Here is a 19,252-nt window from a genome sequence, read left to right as displayed (position 1 = left end):
TAATAAGGGTACGCCGCAGGGTTCGGTCATCTCCCCCCTCCTTTTCAACGTTGCCATGGTGGGCCTGGCACATCAACTCCAACACATCGAGGGCGTTCGCCATGCCATGTATTCGGACGATATTACGGTCTGGGCTACCCAGGGCTCCCTCGGCGAAAAAGAATACAACCTCCAGCAAGCCGCCACTTGTGTCGAGCAATATGCGCATGCCCGCGGGCTGGCCTGCTCCACCGAAAAATCCGAGCTGCTCCGAGTTCGCCACTCCACAACCCAGCCCCGCCAGACTGCCCAGGAAAATCCCATCCGGGTCCTCCTCGCTGGCAAAGTCGTCCCCGAACGCTCCATCATCAGAGTGCTAGGTGCGTGGCTGCAATCCAACCGTCGCGCCACACATACCCTCACACTCTTGCGCAACACAACGCTACAAGTGGCCCGCATGATTGCCCGTGTCACCACCCGCCGCCATGGAATGCGGGAAGAAGATACTCTCAAGCTCGTTCGAAGTCTGATAGTGAGTCGAATCGTCTACGGCCTCCCCTACCATCACCTAAATCAGCAAGAACGCGACCAAATTGACGCCATGATGCGTCGGGCCTATCGGGTGGCCTTAAAGCTCCCCCCTGGTGCCCCAACAAGCAAACTCCTTGCCATGGGGGTACATAACACCTTCACGGAGCTATGTGAAGCACAAATGGCCACTCAGCTCCAACGTTTAACGCTCACACCCACAGGCCGCGCCCTCCTGCAGCTCCTCGGACACACTGGTACCCTTCGGGAGGCAGCCCGACTCCACCTAGTCCCAGATCATGTCCGCTCAACACTCACCGTTGCGCCTATCCCCCGCAACATGGACCCCCTACTGCACCAGGGTCGACGGGAAGCACGAGTTGAGGCCTTAACCCTCAGGTACCGTGAGAACAACACCACTTGCTACACCGACGCAGCACTGTATCACACCACCCGCACTCGAGCAGTAGCGGTCGTCCTCGACCACCACCACAGGGAGCTAGCCAGTGCCTCCCTCCACTGCCAGAACATCACGGAGGCTGAAGAAGTTGCCATCGCACTTGCCATCGCTCAGGGCAACAAGCTAGGACGGTCGTTTCACGTTCTCACGGACTCCCAGGCCGCCTGCCGCAATTACCTGAAAGGACGCATTTCTCAACCTGCGCTCAATATCCTCCTAAGGGCACATGACGCTGGCGAACAGCTGCACATTCGAACACCTCCGATCAGGCATAAGATCATATGGACACCTGGCCACGCGGGGCTGGAGGGAAACCAGGCGGCGGACAGGGTCGCTCGAGGGTATACAAGCCGAGCACCCGATCACCCTGCCCCTGAGGCACCCGTTCCAGTACCGTGTGACTATTCGTCCATTCTAAATTATTATAAGGGTACCCGAAGAAAATACTCTCCCCCCCATCGCTCACTCACCAAAGAGGAGGCTACCAGCTGGAGACTTATCCAGGCAGGTACCTACCCCAACCTCCACCTCCTCAGCAAAATCCACCCCACGGCATACCCTTCACGCTGCCCGTGGTGTTCCGAGAAAGCCACTCTATTCCACATTACATGGGCGTGTCGTGCAATTACTGCCTTACCCCCCATCCAACACCCGAGCGCGGAGCGGTGGGAGTCGCTGTTGGCCAGCGAGGCCTTGGACGATCAGCTTAGCCTGATTGACAGGGCACGCAGGGCGGCGACGGCGAGCGGAGCCCTGGACTGAGGGCCCCCCCCACCGCGAGACCAAGAGCCTCCGATCTTCGAAGACTCACCGCGATACTTACCATCGCTCAATAAAAGTTTCTATCCATCCACACGCACAGTCTAGGGTGCCTCGATGCTCTCCTCGCCCACTGCTCCACTTCCAGTGGCAAGTCGCGTTTGCTCTCCGCCGTGCGTTCGCTCCCCGTGAAAGCACGCGAGGACGAGGGACGCGCGCTTTCACTCACACATACAGCATACGGCCAATGGGAGTTTTTTTTTCTATTGCCGGACGCGACCAGCGAAGAGTGAGCCCTTCACAGCTTCGCTGTAAAAAATTAGCGTTGATCCCCCTTTCATAGGAATCGATAGAACACGAAAGTGAAATATGTCTTCACAGAAGGTGTTGCATGTTTGCTTCATGAACTAACGGTCCACTGCAACGAAAGGCACACGATTTGCGGGACGGCGACCGTGTTGCATTCTTGCTTCGCGCGCGGCGTCCTGTTGGCCAGCGGCGTTGAAACGCGCAGGTCTCAGCGCGCTGACTTGTCCCCTAGAAATTGATAAGGGGCCGCGGGCCGGTGCATGCGTTTGTAGCGTAATGGTTTCAATATCGCGTTTCCATGCTAGAGGTCCTGGTTTCGAATCCTGCCGTCGGGCACTTTTAATAATGTTTACTATTTATTACACAATACTTCGTTGAAAATGATGAGTTTACAAAGTCACGAAGCCGTTTACCCTTCGTTCTTTATTATATGGCTACACCGCGTTGAAGAGTTCGCTGAAATGTGTCTACTGAAGCGCTCCCTTTCGGCGCTCATTAGTGTCATGGTGCCGGACGTCGCCTCACCGCGCCAAGATGGCAGCGCCGGAGCCGACGTCACATCCGTTACACACACTGTAGGAAGTGATTCGTGAAACCCGGCATGAAACACTGTCGTGTTAAAAAAAAAAGCTGTGTGCTATGTGCGATTAGCTACGAGCTCAGTGTTATATATGATAGCCTACAGGTCTTGCAAAGCTCAATATAAATTGAACCCTCACATGTTTTAGGTGGGCATGTCCAGGCCGCTACTACCACATGTATGCATTCTGTACAGTACATAGACGATGGAGTGAAAATGACTGTGAGCCCGCCCTTCGAATGCACTAAAGGAAGATGCTGCGCGGACAGGTTATTTGGAAAATTGAGCTGCGCTTTTCTGACAACCAATTATGTCACAAATTGTCATTATTAAAAATTCCCACGCGTGTAAGCTTTACCTGCATCAGAACGCTTCAACTTACCTCGAATAAAACTAAATTATGGGGCTTTACGTGCCATAACAGTGCTCTGATTAAGAGGCACGCCGTAGGGGGGGACCTCGGAATACGTGGGGTCCTTTAACGTGCTACTAAATCTACGTTTACGACTGTTCTCACATTTCGCCTCCATCAATTAGGCTGAAGTTGTGGTTCCTTCTTCTTCAGACTTGATGCCGATTGGTGCATCGCGCAGCTCCCGATCCAACTCAAAGTCACGTTAGCAGCCGGCAAGAGACAGACCGCATTATTGCGTAGTATGGCGAAACTATTTTACGTCGCTCTACTGGGGGGTTGTACCGCGCTTAGCGGATCCACGTACGTGGTCAGGTAAATTGAATGAATAATTTCATGCCAATTATTTCGACCTAGATGGCCATTTTAAATGTTAAAACACTGAACAAGACTTTGATGACGATTCTCTTCCGGCGCAGTAAGGATGTGCCAAAGCCATTTGGACAAATAATATGGGAACGCACAGGCGCACTGTGGCGGCATTGATGTAGCACGGCGCCAGGTGGCGCTGGCGTGCTTTTCGAAACGCATTCCCTTTTCAATTACTGCGTTGATATCAACATGGCAATGACAATTTTTGAGAAGGACGTCACAGCAGGCTGAAGTAAGTTCTGGAATTTTAAGAGCCCGCGTTTTTTTTTTTTAATTCGACAATACAAATTCATCTTTTTCCAATTCCGTAACCAGAGTGGGTGCACGTAGAGCGATGGAAGTACATCCTGCGTGTAAGTTAATTCCCGCCTGGTTTGGTTTCGTTACATCAATGATTCCGCGCTGTGACCTCAGCAGGTCACCGCAGTGGGCAGCTATGACGCGAAAGCGTCGGGAATGCTTCCGGTTCGGTTTGTTCGCCCTGTTTTGGAATCGCAGCAAAAAAAAAAAAAAAGAAGGCGTATATTTGTGTCGACAAATACGTAAACAACGGGTGACGTTTTTAAAATTGCGTAAGTTGATAGCATCGTGTGGGCCTCCCACTTCAGTGCTGTCATTGCAACCTGGGCATTACAACCGCTACTCAAGAAGTCAATTAACAAATTTTAGGTAATTCGTGAACGCACTGCTACAGGTGCTCGACTACCCAGTGTCAGCCGTGGTCAAGGGACGATCGAATAGGAAGGACAACATCATTGCAATGAAAAATGGTATTTAAGAAATCTGTTTCTATTAAAATAGATGACCCGGTATAAGCAAACAGCTTCGAAACTTGTCGAAGGTATTGAGTTTGTCTTATAGAGCTTACAGAATATACTTATTTATTCGCGTGCTCGCGAACTCCCTTACGAACCACCATACTGCCTTGCCGACAACTTATGTGCATCATTTTAGAAGACAATTACATATTATTAGGAAACTTCATAAACACGTTTGTATCTCTTTAAACACTAAGCCAAGCTATTTACTTTGGAGGACTAAGTCTACCATCCGCGAAAACAGAAAATTGGGACAGGAACATTCACAACAATTGATAAGCGCGATGTTTAAAATCAATGAATATTAAAAAGTGTATAAAGCCATTCAATATAAATACTTCCTTGCCAACCTAAATCAATTTCGGGCAATGAACTAACTAAATGAAGCTCATTCTGACAGCGTGCCATAACGATAACAGGATTTTTGTGCGATATTGAACACTTGAACGCAGTTTGCTCATTTTCTCGGGCTCTTCGTCGCATGGCCTTAACGAACTAAGACTAAAGGAGAATGTAGCGTGACTGAGTATTTGTTTCCCAGTAAAATATTGGTCAACAGGATTGGAAGTAGGATATTCATAGTAGAGCACTGCACGGGCCGATTTTTGCGGCCCGGGCCCGGCCCGGGCCCGTTTTCACATTGGGCGGCCCGCCCGAGCCCGATCAAAACATTTATGGCGAGACCCGGGCCCAGCCCGGGCCCGGAAATAATCTACGTTACCCGCCCGGCCCGGCTCGCCACCCCTTTACCTTAAGCCCGAGCCCGGCCCGAGCCCGACTCGAAACCGGCCCGAACCCGGCCCGAGACCGAAAAATACATGTTTTTCAGACTTGAGAAGCCCGAGAATAACTCGCAGAAAGCCCGAGCCCGGCCCGGGCCCGCGTCAGAAAACCCGAGCCCGGCCCGGGCCCGGGTCAAAAAGCACACGCCGTGCCCGAGCCCGGCCCGAGCCCGTGAAAAAACTCCTCTACCCGGCCCGGCCCGGCCCACGGGCCGGGCCGGGCCCGGGCTTTCGGGTAAGCCCGAGCCCGTGGAGTGCTCTAATTCATAGTGTTACTGTGACTATGAATTCTGGTGGTGATTACAACATTTTAATTGAAAATCATGGGGGGTCTCAGGGTGGCCCCTGTTGGGGGCGACTCCCTAGGCCCAAGTGACGATTTTCAGCTGTTCCCCGAGATCGGCGGTAGTCCTCAGTAAGGCCTCCCAGGTAAGTTTGGAGGGGGCTGGCAAGAGCGTATTTGGGGGAGGAAAACTCCTACATCCCCAGTGGATGTGGTCATGTATTGCCAATTCGATCATGTTACAATTTTGACATATGGGGTTAAATTCCCCATTTGTGATAATCGCCAATCTGTGTGGAGTGAGAAAAGAGTCTGTCTGAAGCTGGCGAAGGACGGTGGCCTGCGCTCTGGTAAGGTCCCGATGAGGCCCCGGGTAAGTGTGCCTGCTTTCTTTATACAAGTTTCTTATTTCATTATATGTGGTCACCGCCACACTCAGAGAATCCGAGTCGGAGCGGCGCGCCTCCCGGCTTGGTAAACCTCGGACGATGCGGTGCGCCTCCTCGTTCCCAGGATTTCCGGAGTGGGCGGGGACGCATACTAGATTAATAAGTCTGTCCGCTTGATAAGAAGTGTGGTAATAATTGTTTAGGATTTGTTACGTAGTATTGTTAACAGTGCCCTTACTGTAATTTAAGATCGCGATTTTAGAATTGCTAACGATGGTATGAACGAGGTCGTTAGTGATGGATAGAGCAATAGCTGTCTCCTCCGCCTCAAGGGCGTCTAGTTGTCAAACTACAGTTCATAGGCAAACTAGTGAAACTTGACTAGGCAAATAGTTGTAGCTGAATTTTGTTACGACGTTTAGAAACGGCATAATTCAATTAAGAACAAAAGCAAGAAAATACCAGTAGCTCTGGCAGGTGGAGTCTGATCAAAGCCAAAAAGTAAAAGCTCCAAGTTGGATGGAAGCTCCTACAAGGCCGCAGAATTTAAACATAGTATTCTCAGCAATATTACGCAAGTGAAGCTTTGCAGTCATTTTTTTCTTCCTCTCTTAGCACGCTTGTATCGAGCATGAATGGTCAGGAGAAGAATAAGCATAATCTTCAGAAGATGGAACTGTTCGGGCGGCATTATTGCGAGCTGCATAGAACATAACACACACATGCTATCACACGCACTATGAGTTCTGCTCATGAGATCATATGCAAGGGGGGAGTGTTTCTTTTGCTCCAGTGTAACTTCTTTCAATGATTCCACAAAATTACGCTAACCATCGCTACTGAAATATGTGCAACAATGATGTTTTATAAAAAGTGGTTGGGGCACAAGCTGTGTCCCTGCTGCCCTGTTCTCTCATTGTTTTTCTCAGCTGCGTACGCAATTCATACACACCTTTTAAAGGAGAAAGACAATGACTTAATTTCTAACAAACATTTTGGCGTCCTCCAGGCGAAAAGTAGCAACATACAGCTTGAATGTGCCTGAAGGCCCTCACATGGCAGCAGTAAGTCTCCTATCGGCATACGTACAACATACCAAGCACTCATTTATTCGCATATACAATTACAGTGTAGCAGAACAAAAATGGAACATGTAAAGCAACATTCATCTTTTCAAACAATTATATAGCTTCTATAAAAAAATCAATTACGCTGAGTGAACAACAAAGCTAAGATGCATATTGTATTATACATCTCAAATGATCTCTATCAAATTTCAAAAATAAGCACAACAGTCAACATGTCTAGGATGCATCATATTATGGTACATTGAATTATGAAACACTGAGTGCAAATGAATATTACATACAGTAACGAACGTAAAATAGAAATCACTATTTTCTTTATTTATTGTGTATTCAGTCCAGTTCACAAAAATACGCTCTAATTTGTTTTCCAGTCAAGGTACTTACGAAAACATTTTATTTCCCTAATTTATTTAACAGTGCTGGTAGGGTGTGTCTTAGTGACTGCAGGAGATCATTTGTGCGCCTGTACGGTACTAACCACCCATCTTGGCTGCGGGTAGGGGCGTCACTTTTTTCGCGTTCAAGTCGTGACGTATGTTTTCAAAAGGTTCTACAATTTTGGGAGCCGAAGGAAAAGAATGCAGTAGCCGGTATTCATTTGGTTAGTTTCTCGTATTATGTTATATTTATAAAGATATGCGCAGTAGAATGGAAATAAGGTAGCTTGGCTTAATGTCAAAGTGCTCGTTTCTGAGGTTGAAGTGCACGAAGATTGTGCTTCATGGTGGTAGCCCACACAAGCGCACACTAATTCAGATGCGATTCGAACAAGGCATGATATATTTTCAACTTCACTTTCTCTGAAAAAAAAATGACGATAACAGGATAATAACTACAACAGTGATTTCATAACTAGTTCAATGTGATATGCCCAGTTCATATCTTCTGAAACTGTTACGCCCAATACTTTCTATTTGCTCAACGTTTCAGTGGGCGCGCCGTCCAAGAATAATTCTTGGTTTAAATAAGACTGCCTGCCTCTTGCCTTGAATAAGATCGCCTTTGATTTGGAGCTGCTAATTTTTAGAGCGTTATTACGAGACCAAGCTTACAAAGGTTTCGTGAAGGTTTCGCATCATCATTACCTGAGTGGCTTCTGCATGGAAACGCTTTATTGACTGATGGCGAGAATACGGCTGTCACAGAAAGCACCACATGTTCGACTTGCTCTTCACGTCTGAGTGCACTCGGATCAACCACGAGGAAAAAATTCAGCAAACGCAAGTGCATGAAGCCCGGACGCACGCATGCCCATCGCTTTTAACCAAAGTGTGCCGGCGATGAACGACTCCTGTTTATACAGGGTCGCAGAAATAAAACTAGAAAATAAAAATTTCCTGATACGAATCGACTAAAGCTTTCCAAAACTTTCTTCGGGGCATGCTTTTAGCATGCATTTATGCGAAGCTTGTCTTTTTGCTTGTTATAATTTGCTTAGGGGGGATGGCTTCCGCTTCTTCGACACACACACATACACACACAAAAAGAGAAGCAAAACCGGAAGGTAGTCATGCATATTTGCCAACGGAAAGAAATGTACTTTTTTCTTTTGTCGCAGAGTTCGCTTAAATGGTGGGGATTTGAACGGCGGAGTAAAACTGTCAACAACAATGGTTGCAGGAAGCTTTTAGAGTGACAGCTGCATGTGGATTCTAGAACGCTTCTCGTCTGCCTGCCTGTCTATCTTCCTTACTTTCTACCTGCCTGCATGTCTGCCTGCATGACTGTGGCGAGGCCAAGCGGTGGTCTACCCAACCGCTCGGCTTTTCTCAGTGACAGATGCGTTTTGGGGCATGATCGTATTGTTACCAAGCGCTGCTCGAGACGAAGCTGAGTACAGTACGGAAGACGACGACGCTCTCTGATGTCGCAAGAATTGTTTTCCATCTTTTTTGCTTCGTGTGCAAGTAACCGCATTGTACATATCCTGTAAGTATATTTTAAACCTCTTTCCTCGTAACATTTTGGATGGAGGTGCGTTGTAAAAGTTGGTGAAAAGACAATAACATCACCGAGGTAGCACAGGCAGATTGAACACTTAAAACCGTGAAGGAGAGCGTCAATTATACGTTCAAATGTAGCCTGGGCATTATATAAGCCGAACGGCATCACTTTAAAGTGATAGAGGCCGTCAGGAGTAATAAATGTGGTCTTTTTACGGTCCATGTCGTCAACTGCTATCTGCCAGCACCCGTAGCGAAGGTCTATCCCCGAAGGTCTTTCCTCGTAACAATATTATACCTCTAACTCATGCGTACTGTATACTTTGCATACTTTCTGAAAACGTTGAACTGAAAAACTTTATAGAAAACTAAATATGGAGCAAATAAAGGGGCTAGCGAATGTGACATCAGAGTACTTGCTCTCAGTAGGAACTTCATAAACACTATGAAGACTAAGACACCTATGTACCACAGTGGGTATGCAGTTAGGCGAGCACTATACTGCCTTCCACCATTTGTATTTTTGCGCACTTCTTGTCTAATTCGTGTGCCATACTTATCTTTGCACGTCTCGTGTGCTGAATCCCGGGTTTGACTGTTGTCACTCTGTGCGTGTGTCACGTCATCTATGCACTTTCCTGAATCGAGTTCACGTTCATCTTGCAGCATCGTGGCCTCAGTATACGTCCATGTGTCGGGACACAGCAAAGTATTTGGAGCAACTTGTCCTGGCGTATGACTTGGTATGTTTTAGAATGTCTTGAATTCATTTACTATCTGAGATTGTTGGGCATCTTAGTTGCATTTGAACGGACCTTCTAATATAAAGTCCCCTTACACCATTCAGCTTTTGTGCAAAGCAATGTTTAGGCCGTAGGTTACGAAGTAGTGGCTCTGTGAATGAATGAATGAATGAATGAATGAATGAATGAATGAATGAATGAACTTTTATTTCCCTTTTTAAGAAAGGGGAGGGGCCGGGGGGGAGAGAGGGAGGCCTGTGTGCTCCAGTCTTAGCACCTTCTGCGGCCAGACGTCCGCCTACCAGTCGTGGTAGGCCTCCGCTACCTCCTCAGCCCACCTGAGGACTCGGTCCTGCAGGGTGGGATCGGAGCTGCGCAGGGCAGTCTCCCACAGCTCCTCACTTCTAATTAATGGTTTGAGGTTGCGGGGGTGGGGGGGATATTTGATGGGGCATTTCCACATGATATGGGAGAGATCTGCTGTCTGGACAGGGAAGAAGCGACACTTGGGTGTCGGGTATGTGTCGGGAAAGAATAAGTGCAAAGTGCGTGAGGTAAGAAAAGTGCGAGTTTGTAGATGGTGCCACAATATTTCTCTCTGGCGCGTGCTCGACACAGAGAGAGGTGGGTACGTTAGGCGTTGGTGTTTGTAATGTGTGCAAATTTCATGGAATGTGATGAGTGCGTCTCTATTGGTCTGTTGTTGGGAATCATTTTGTTCTAGGGTAAGGCCGACATTTCCGCCCACTCGGTCCGTGAATCCTCGAGCAGCGGCATGAGCCATTTCGTTGCCTGGTAGTCCTTGATGTGCTGGAGTCAAGATGAGAGCGGCTCTGTGAAAGGGCGCTTGCTTTGGATGCTCGACAATTTGTTTTTAAGCCCCCACCTGGGAAAAACATAAGGCTGAAGCGAAACCTTCTACTACAACCGATGTCCCGAGTGAAATGATACAGTGTGACCTACGAGATCTTAGTGAATTCATTTTCCCTGTACATTTGCAGTGATGCTATATAGGACACTATCCGGCTGTGGATATGCTGAACTCCTCTGTAAACAACGTGGTATTGTCGCTGCAGTTGTTGCGTTTTTGGCATCGAGGTTGTCGATGCTTAATTTCGATGTTATTTTCCACCAACCAATTTATTCCCGGTGATTCCTTCATTGTGGGTGTACCATGCTTGAGGGTTACTATGATCATTGTCATGTGCTGCCGACGCTGCTTTCACGAGCACGGCAACGAAGAATTCTGCGCAATCTCACCGCTTTACCGTGTCAAGAAAAGTTTGCATGCGATGCACATTATGTAGTTCCTGCCCACTGCGGTAGTTCTACTTTTTTTCAGATTCCTGTGCTTCAAATTGATACATTGTATACTACCTCACCCCCCTTTCCCAATGAATCCCTTATAACCGTTGAGTACCTGTCCAGTTCCCCCGTGGTAGGTGAACGTAATCAAACAGCAGACCTATGTGCCAGCGATACACATAATGTAATACTCGTCCACTACGCTATTCCTGGTTCTGGCCTCCAAAATACTTGCGCAGACGCCACTGCTTCCGTAATTTATGTGGTGCGATAAGCATTGCATGAATTTCCCAGTTCTGTTACGCTATACTTCACAGGTGTGCGTTCTCGACTTCAAAATGCACATTGGTTCACTAACATGGGTTGAAATCTTGGTGGATATGATTGAGAACTTTTCTTCACATTGTGGCAATGACAATGACGACCATAATAAAATTAGAAAATGGTTAAAATTATTGCTCACAATGCCTCAAGATCTAAAATGTACATTGGCAATAAACATTTTGTAAAACGGGCGTTTTACCTCGCAGCTTACAGAAAAGGAAAACTCCGGCTCTGGAACACCCATGAATATCTGTGCTAGCTGAGACCAATTTTCGTCTTGCTTGATGTGGCGTTGATGTGCACAAAGTGCTTGTCATCCAACTTAAAAGTTTTATATATATACACACACACACACACACACACATATATATATATATATATATATATATATATATATATATACCGGGTGTTCAAAATTAAGCTTTACAGAATTTTTAAAATCGCCGGTGGCCGGTAGCATAATTCTTTTCCTTGAGCTCCGGGTTATTCGTAGAGGCGGACATTAGTAGCACGAGAAATCGAAACACACATTGAACTAATTAACCAAAATTGACTAATAAACATCTTAGATAATTACCTTACGACACATATTGCAATTTACGAATTGTAGCTGGCGAGATTGAAAGACGCACCACTTGAAATGAATGTCCAGAATGACACCAGTCTCGAGATATTATTTCCCAAAGTGTGGGACAAAATACATGGGTGTTTCAGTTACTTTTGTGCTTGCATGTATAAAACAGCATTTTGGTAAAAAAAGTAAGTGGAACACTGCATTTTTAGGGCGAGTTTGATAGCGCATATCGCCAAACTGGTGTCATTCAGGAAATTCATTCGAAGTAGATGTGCCTGACATGATCACCGGCTACAATTCGTAAATTTCAATATGTGTCGTATAGTAATTATCTAAGAAGTTAATTAGTACTTTTTTTATTTGGTTGAATGTGTTTGGATTTCTCTTGCTACTAACGTCCACCTCATTGAATAACCCAGCTCAATGATAAAAATTATGCTACCTGCCTCAGGCGATTTCTAAAAAATTCCGTAAAACTTAAAAATGAACACCCTTTATATACGTATACATATATTAAACATTTAGCAAAAATTGTGACAGCCACTGTAAGTATGCTGCCGCACTGTCGTAAGCGACCACGCGGGCTCAAAGACATCTCGGCCAGACGCTGCACTTTTGATTGATTGCTGATACTGCATGCATTGCAACCTGATATTGTGTCGTCCTGGCAAGAGATAGTTGTGCAAGAAAAATAATGAGGCCGAGCCTGCTTGTTAGGACCCGCAGAAATATTCTTGGGACGAAAAATAAAAGAAAAAAGTAAGATACACTTTGAAGTTTCGTTTTGCCCAGGAGCCGCATCGGATTGCCGATCACGTAATTAGAGTGTACTGGGCACTGTTCTGGCCCGACGGAGAGCACTGATGGGTCGCTCCGGGCATGACAATGACGTATTCCGCAGAGCGAAAAAAGAAAACAGATGCAGTATGACGAGGACTTGCGGGGCAAGAAAGTTCCTCTAGTAAAGTGCCGCGCGCAGAATTGGCAGCCTAGTACGATAACACGATATTTCGCAAGTTGATGTAAACACATGCATGGACATCCGAGGTCATAGGTATTCGTATTCGCAGTTAAGTCTGAGATTTATAGATATATCGTCGACGTTCTTAAATTACAGATTTTATTTAGGCATCATTTGGCTGAGCATATCGAATACACTTCAAGGAAAGCCTTGTTCATTTATGCAATCATCAGGTAAAAGATATTAAAGGGTAATGATAATTCACGCTAGTGAGATTGATATTCGAGAACGTCTAAGGCGTCAATACTATAGTGAATATAGGTTAAATAATCGAAAAAAAGTCGCAGTTTCACCCAAAATATGAAGCATCGATTGCGATAGCAAAGTTATAGACAGCTATACGAAGTAAGGTTATTTTATTGCCGCATAAACTCCCATACATCACCTTAATAAATAAATTAACAAGCATGGTGTCACGCACGCACAGGTAAACATGAACACCTCTTGCTCGATGACCGCGGAAACTCGCTATCAAAACGTTGCGGTCAGGAAGCGCGGCAGCAGCAGTGAGCGAATTGACCTTTCGCCTTTCGCTTTAACGAAAACGAAACGTTGAAAGCACAGCGCAAACGAAACTACCGGCACTAGGCGTACCTTGTCCACGTCGCAAATCGCTGTCAAGATACGGCGCCCGCGCGGCCGCGACGTAAGCAGCAACCACCGGTGTAGAACGCCCCCCTCCCGCCGCTTTCGCCACCCCCTCTGTCTCGCTTGCAACACAAGACGGCGCGCTTCCGTCCCGCCTTTCTCCATCCCACACGCGAGATTGTGCCACGATTGTCGGCTGACCCTCGCAAGCTTTCACTCGCACCTACAGCGTACGGCACGCGGCGACGATGTTATCGTGTTCTCACTTCATACGCAACATCGTGGCGATGGCTACGACGACGGCAACGGTGAAGGCACAAATGCACTTGGAGTGTCCATGTAATTGCTAATGCAATAATATTTAGAAAAAATACAGCATACGATTTGAGACTCCCACACAACATTTGGGTACTAGCCTGGTTACGTAGCCACTCTTCTTTAAAATTCCTCCACTAGCACGGAACCACTCGTAATAAAGAGATCATTACATTCCTTTATAAGACTGAAGAAAATGCTGCTTGCCCAGTTCTACTCAACATTTAGAAAAAAAAAACTTTCTTAAAAAAAAGAGCGCACAAGACCACACAAGAATGATTGCCATCACAAGATCGCACATATTACCAGCGAGGTAGTCCAATTAAAACATTGTTGTCGATATTTACTTAGCGATAAAACAGGTGCATCCCAACCGTGCCTGTCTATCTGCGCTGTGTTTATCCTATGTAGTTTGTTTCATTCACCACGTGCGCGTAATAGGCATGATGCGCACCCCCCTCTGCAAGCAATTATCACCATTTATCTATCCCAGCGTCACATGTAGCGTACGGGACATCCGGCGAAAGACGATCGCATCAGATAAGAGCCATGCATATTAGATAGTTACTAGCAGTTATTAGATAGAAAAATTAAAGCCCCTTTCTTAAAGAACGATGGTTGAACGCGAAGCTTTTGCCCATGCAAACTGAATCAAAGTCAAAGTCCAAAGCCAATGGCCGCGCAACGCACCCATGAAATGGTGAGCGACCACGATGCATATATATGTGATTTGATTGCTTGTTTAAGATTGCATTTCTTTAACGTTGAAGTTAAATTAAGACACATTTCGTTAAGCTTCATAGCCTTTATTTTAGATCATGTAGCCGTTGATTACACGCACACGCTCACACTTTCACGCACTGCATGGCGTTGCCGATACACGGGATCGGCCATACGGGCACGATTGCGCTCGCGCTTACGTTCGCATACGGCAGCCTCTTTTTCTGCCGTGCGCTGCACCCGCGGCCTACCCATGGTGACGGCCGGGAATTAATTGCGTGACGCGCTTAATGCAATGCAGATATATGCAGTTCATCTGGGTTCGTCTGGCAGTTTCCATGGTTCTTACCGGTACAACTGCGAATGTCAGCTGCAGTGTTCTACGATTGTGTGCGCAGATGCGCAGATAGTTCTATTGTGTAAGCTGGCTTTCCTGCAGTGCGTTTTTGGCGCTCATGGACGAATCAGTGAGACATAGAAGATTGCGCCTAAAAACAAACAAAAAAAAAACTTATTGACGTTGCCACTAACAACGGCACTGGTGGTCAAAAGGTTTCTTTTCCGCTCGACTTTGCCGCCTGCGCTTTCACGTTTCAGTAGATTTGTTATCACCCAGTGCTGCGCTGGTTCTTGTGGCCTGCGAAACTCACACAAACTACAAGTAACAGTGAATACCATATCCATGTGACGCAGCGGGTTTCCTGAGTGGTCCACGCGACTTGACCAAGAGCAGCTGCAGCGGCGAATCCGAAGTTCTGTCTTCGCTCGGTTTCTCCAGGGCCGCGTGACTGCGTTCTGCGCAAAAAACCGTAGCGCCGTCTGTGGTAAGCCGTTTTAATGCCCAACGGCAGTAAAAGACCGTGATGGCGTATGTAACATCATCACTTCACGCTCGAGGGCGGACGATTCGAACTGCGCTAAGGTATGTGGTTCCTACTCCTCACCCCTCGCTCACCAGAACGGAGGCGGTGTTACTCCGACATATCCACAGAAACACACTTCCAGACCCTGTAACCCAACGCAAGTATTACCCGGACATTTATCCAACGCATAATGCCCGCACCAGGATCGCGCGCGAGATTTACTCCACACCATGTGGTCCTGCACCTAACTCAAAACTCAAAAGCATAACGCCGGACAATAGACCCGCGGCGCAATGGGAGGCCACCCTGCTCAGCCCAGACCCTACATGTAAGAAATGGCTCGCGGACCATGCATAGAGGGCAATACATTGGAAGCGGAAGGTCAGCGAAAGGATACGACCATCATGCTCAGCAATAAGAATCATTGTACCAATAAACCTTATTTCTCTCTCTCTCCTTCAGACGCAATTTTATCTTAGATGAAGTCTTTTGTTGGAACGAAACAAGCGCTTCGAGGTTTCTGGGTTGGCTTTTTAACATTCTTCATTGTCTAAGAATTTGCCTTTTGTATCCATTTAGGCACACTTCAAGGACACGCCGGTAATTAATAAGGACTAGCCATCGTGAGCCATCGTATTTACTTCCACGCTACTGTAAAGAGGGTGCGTTACCTGCAGTTTGCGAGAGTATGCACTAAGAAAAAGTCGATGAGAACGTAGGTATGCATTGACAAATCTGGCGCTATCCAAATGAAAGATAAATAGTGTAGATCTACCAGCCAATCGTTTTCGTTCATTGCCTTGATGCCATATCGGAGGCGAATTGCTTTTTATATGCAGGATGACGTGAGAAATAGTGCTTTGGATCGCACAATCTCGAAGCGCCACTGAAGCGCTAAAAGTTTAAAGGGTTGAGCTTGCACTGAATTCATAAGATGTGAATGATTATAGTTTAGTATTCGATGAGTTGACGCGGTTGATGCATGCTGCTGAGAGAAATTCCCGAAACACAGAGGCGCATCTTCGGCATCCGGATTCCGGCTCCGTAAAAGAAAGTTCGGCAGCATGCGCAATACTAAAGTAGCGCGTCAGCAAAAATGAAAGGTATTTTGCTTCCATAACATGCCAACAATGAAATACCTATAGATACTACGTCGTGATTCACGATTTCGCTTATTGTTCTCACATTCTTTCTTCTTTTGAATAAAATTGACGTTAAAACTTATCCATACACGCTCTTTGTCTCATGAATAAAGCAGAAAGACGAGCTATATTTGATTACCATGCGAAATTGCCTTACAGAAGGAATTTTGTCACATTTTCAGAACAAATATGATGTAGGCAATATGCTACACCATCATTGTTCACGCAATAGACTCGATGACCCGCAAATTCCTTATGTTGTTGCTGTTATGTACCTTAGATTCGCTGTTGACTCCCACTGACACGACAATTGTACGAACGCTAATGATATATGTGATGTTTCATTGGAAAATGCTAAAGTGATATGGTTTATTAAAACAAAACTTTGTTTGCATACCTCAACACTATTTGGCGTAGGTCAGTCGTTGTCTTTCGGTTTTTGATTGATAGGAAGGCGAGCCATGCTCTCAGATCAACAGTGTATAGCGCGTGGGAGCGCAACTATGTTCTTCGATTTCAAACAATAAATAATGACAAAATATCGCTCCGTTGTTGGACTGTGATAGAAATACTGTACTCATGATAGAGTTTAGTTACGTTTGTAAAGTTAATGACCGTGCAAGGAACAAAATTCACAGGGATGGGAGTGGGGATTTGTTATCTCGGATTACTGGAATGGCTGAACACATCGACATTGGCGCCTCACACCAGACAAATTGTTCTTGTGCGCACATTTATATAAGCTCCCATGCAAATGTCGATAGAATTTACGTTTCTACAATGCTCTTTTCCCGTGGGCTGTCTTGTTCTACTGAACCAGTATCATTTTCAGAACATTGTGTAGTTATATCCCGACTAGATAAAAATTCAGATGTTTTTTCTAAGCGCCATTTGGCGCTTAGAAAACTTAATTCCGCAGTCGTCAGTGATACCGAATTCGCATCTGTGCGTGCGATCCTTTGAGGATTTCTTTGAATACTTCTTTGCCTTTCTTTGTTGCGTGGGTGCTGTTTAGGCAAGACGTGCGCACGTTCGCTATAGAACTAAGCACTTCAAAGTTGTTTTATAGAAATACCGAAGGAAAGATGCTTGAGAATAGACTGTAAAGTCTTTAGTCCGAGGTGCATGGTTTATGTATTGAAGGAATTGCTAGCAATAAATGTCAGCTCCGAAAACATGACACGGAACGCTACAGAGGCACCGGTATGTGCTCGCGTAACAGTCGTGAATTGACTTCAGAGAAACCAACCAGTCAGGCTTGGCTAGATGAACATCGCCCCGCAAAGTTAAAATATATTGCGGAATTAAAATTTTATGCCACCTTGGTAACAAGTGTGGATGATATGACACACTTTGAGAACACAGACCACTGTTTAAGCCAACTCCACGTACTGAGACTCCAAAATTTCAAACCCTTTTTGTTTCTCCGATTAGACCAATAACAGATGAAGAGTGTTCTGCTGTAAGTGTGTGAAGTGCGCGACACGGTGCAGTGAATGAACATAAAACAAGCAGCTGACAAGGAGTGCGCGCGCGGAGGCGAATTCTGTGTGGGTTGAAAGACGACAACGTCGTTGACTGTCCAGCACGTGAACACGCGACAAAAACAAAAAAAGAGGCATCCAATCGCAAGAGACTACGAACCTTCGAGCGGCCAATGAGCAAAAGACGAATCGGCCAGAGGGGTAGAAAAGCGAGGCGCGCTGGCAGAAGAGGGGGGGGGGGGGGGAAGGAGTTCCAGGAAGCGACGCCAGGAGAAGGTCGGCCACCGGACCGGGAGTTGAAGACGGGCCGTCGGGTTCCAGACCCGAGCCACCAGGCCTTCACCCGACCGGGGCCTCCTGCCAACCCGTTCCTGGGCGCCGCCACTCTACCCGATCGTGAACTGCTGCCCGAGGCTGGCGAGCTTCTGCGCCCGTGGGCAGATCGTGAACAGTCGGGCTACGGGCCCGAGTTCATCGCACAGCTAGCGGGCGAGAACTCCGCCGCCGTCTGCCCGTGCCACCCAGCCGCCAGATTTCTCTCGCCAAGCCATAGCTGTCGCGCTCTGATCGTTCGTTCAACGGTCCAACATACCACCTTTTGGTGAGACCGACGGTGCTTCTTGAATCATCTCGTCTCCGCTTCGTGTCGAGACTGTTGTGCGCCCACACACTCGCGGCCCACCCGAACTTGCCTGCTATCGTTAGCGTTCTAGCTCCAAGTGTGTATCTTATTCTGAGTTTTTCATTGAGTGTTTGTTTTATGGGTTACTTTTCGCTTTAGCTTTATTAAAAGTTTGTGTGTGCGTTTTCCAACAAACGGTTTTGTCCTCAATGGTGTTCTCTGAGGCCGTCTTAAACCATAAAAGAAAAGAACCTGTCATCACAAAGTGGTTCTTTTACTCTGAAAGAAGTAGAACCACGTCATCAGCGGCGTTTGCAAAACTCCATGTCTTGTTGGAAACTCAGGTGAATTTTATAAAGGATTTAAGAGCCATCTTTGGGATGTGCTTCAATAAAATCTTCAAAAGGACTGTTATTTAAATTCTGATTTCGTGCAATACTTGGGGCCAATTAGTCCTGACGATATACCGCTTTACATGTTTCTACTCATCGGAATGCACAGGCTGTGAAAAACAGTGTGTTCGATCGAAACGCCCAACTTACAATTTCATCAACGACTCATTTGATTCATATAATCATCCAGCTTAAAGATCTTTGCGTGCAAATCAAATTTAATTCATATTGATATCCTGTATTCGCAAGGGTATTATCCTTAGTACCATTTTAGTGCTTCTTGGGAAGATTGACCGCGACCTGAGTAGCACGTTTCAATAATGAAAAGGAACGCCTCGCCGTGTAACCGGAAGATACTTCTCAGCTAGTATTGCATGGTATAAATACCATGCAAGAGAAATTACGCGTATCCCATGAACTGTGGGCATCGGTGTAAGCGAAGCTATTTGTGTTGTTT

The 19,252-nt window shown here is 46.5% G+C and overlaps 1 protein-coding gene across 4 annotated transcripts in view; it reads left to right on the top strand.

Moving 5' to 3' along the window:
- The first annotated feature begins 8,517 nt into the window (after nucleotides 1-8,517).
- Nucleotides 8,518-19,252, top strand: part of LOC125944739 (cytochrome P450 2J2-like) — a 287,966-nt gene continuing 277,231 nt past the window's right edge. For all 4 annotated transcript variants that reach the window (XR_007466424.1, XR_007466425.1, XR_007466426.1 and 1 more), the window contains exons 1-2: nucleotides 8,518-8,688; nucleotides 9,369-9,445. The gene's annotated coding sequence lies outside the window, so the exon portion shown is untranslated. The remainder of the gene's footprint in view (nucleotides 8,689-9,368; nucleotides 9,446-19,252) is intronic.

This window comes from Dermacentor silvarum, chromosome 4 (genome assembly GCF_013339745.2).
Source record: "Dermacentor silvarum isolate Dsil-2018 chromosome 4, BIME_Dsil_1.4, whole genome shotgun sequence".
Lineage (NCBI taxonomy): Eukaryota > Metazoa > Arthropoda > Arachnida > Ixodida > Ixodidae > Dermacentor > Dermacentor silvarum.
Note: the sequence above shows the minus strand (reverse complement) of the source record. Positions and strands in the feature narration are given on the sequence as shown.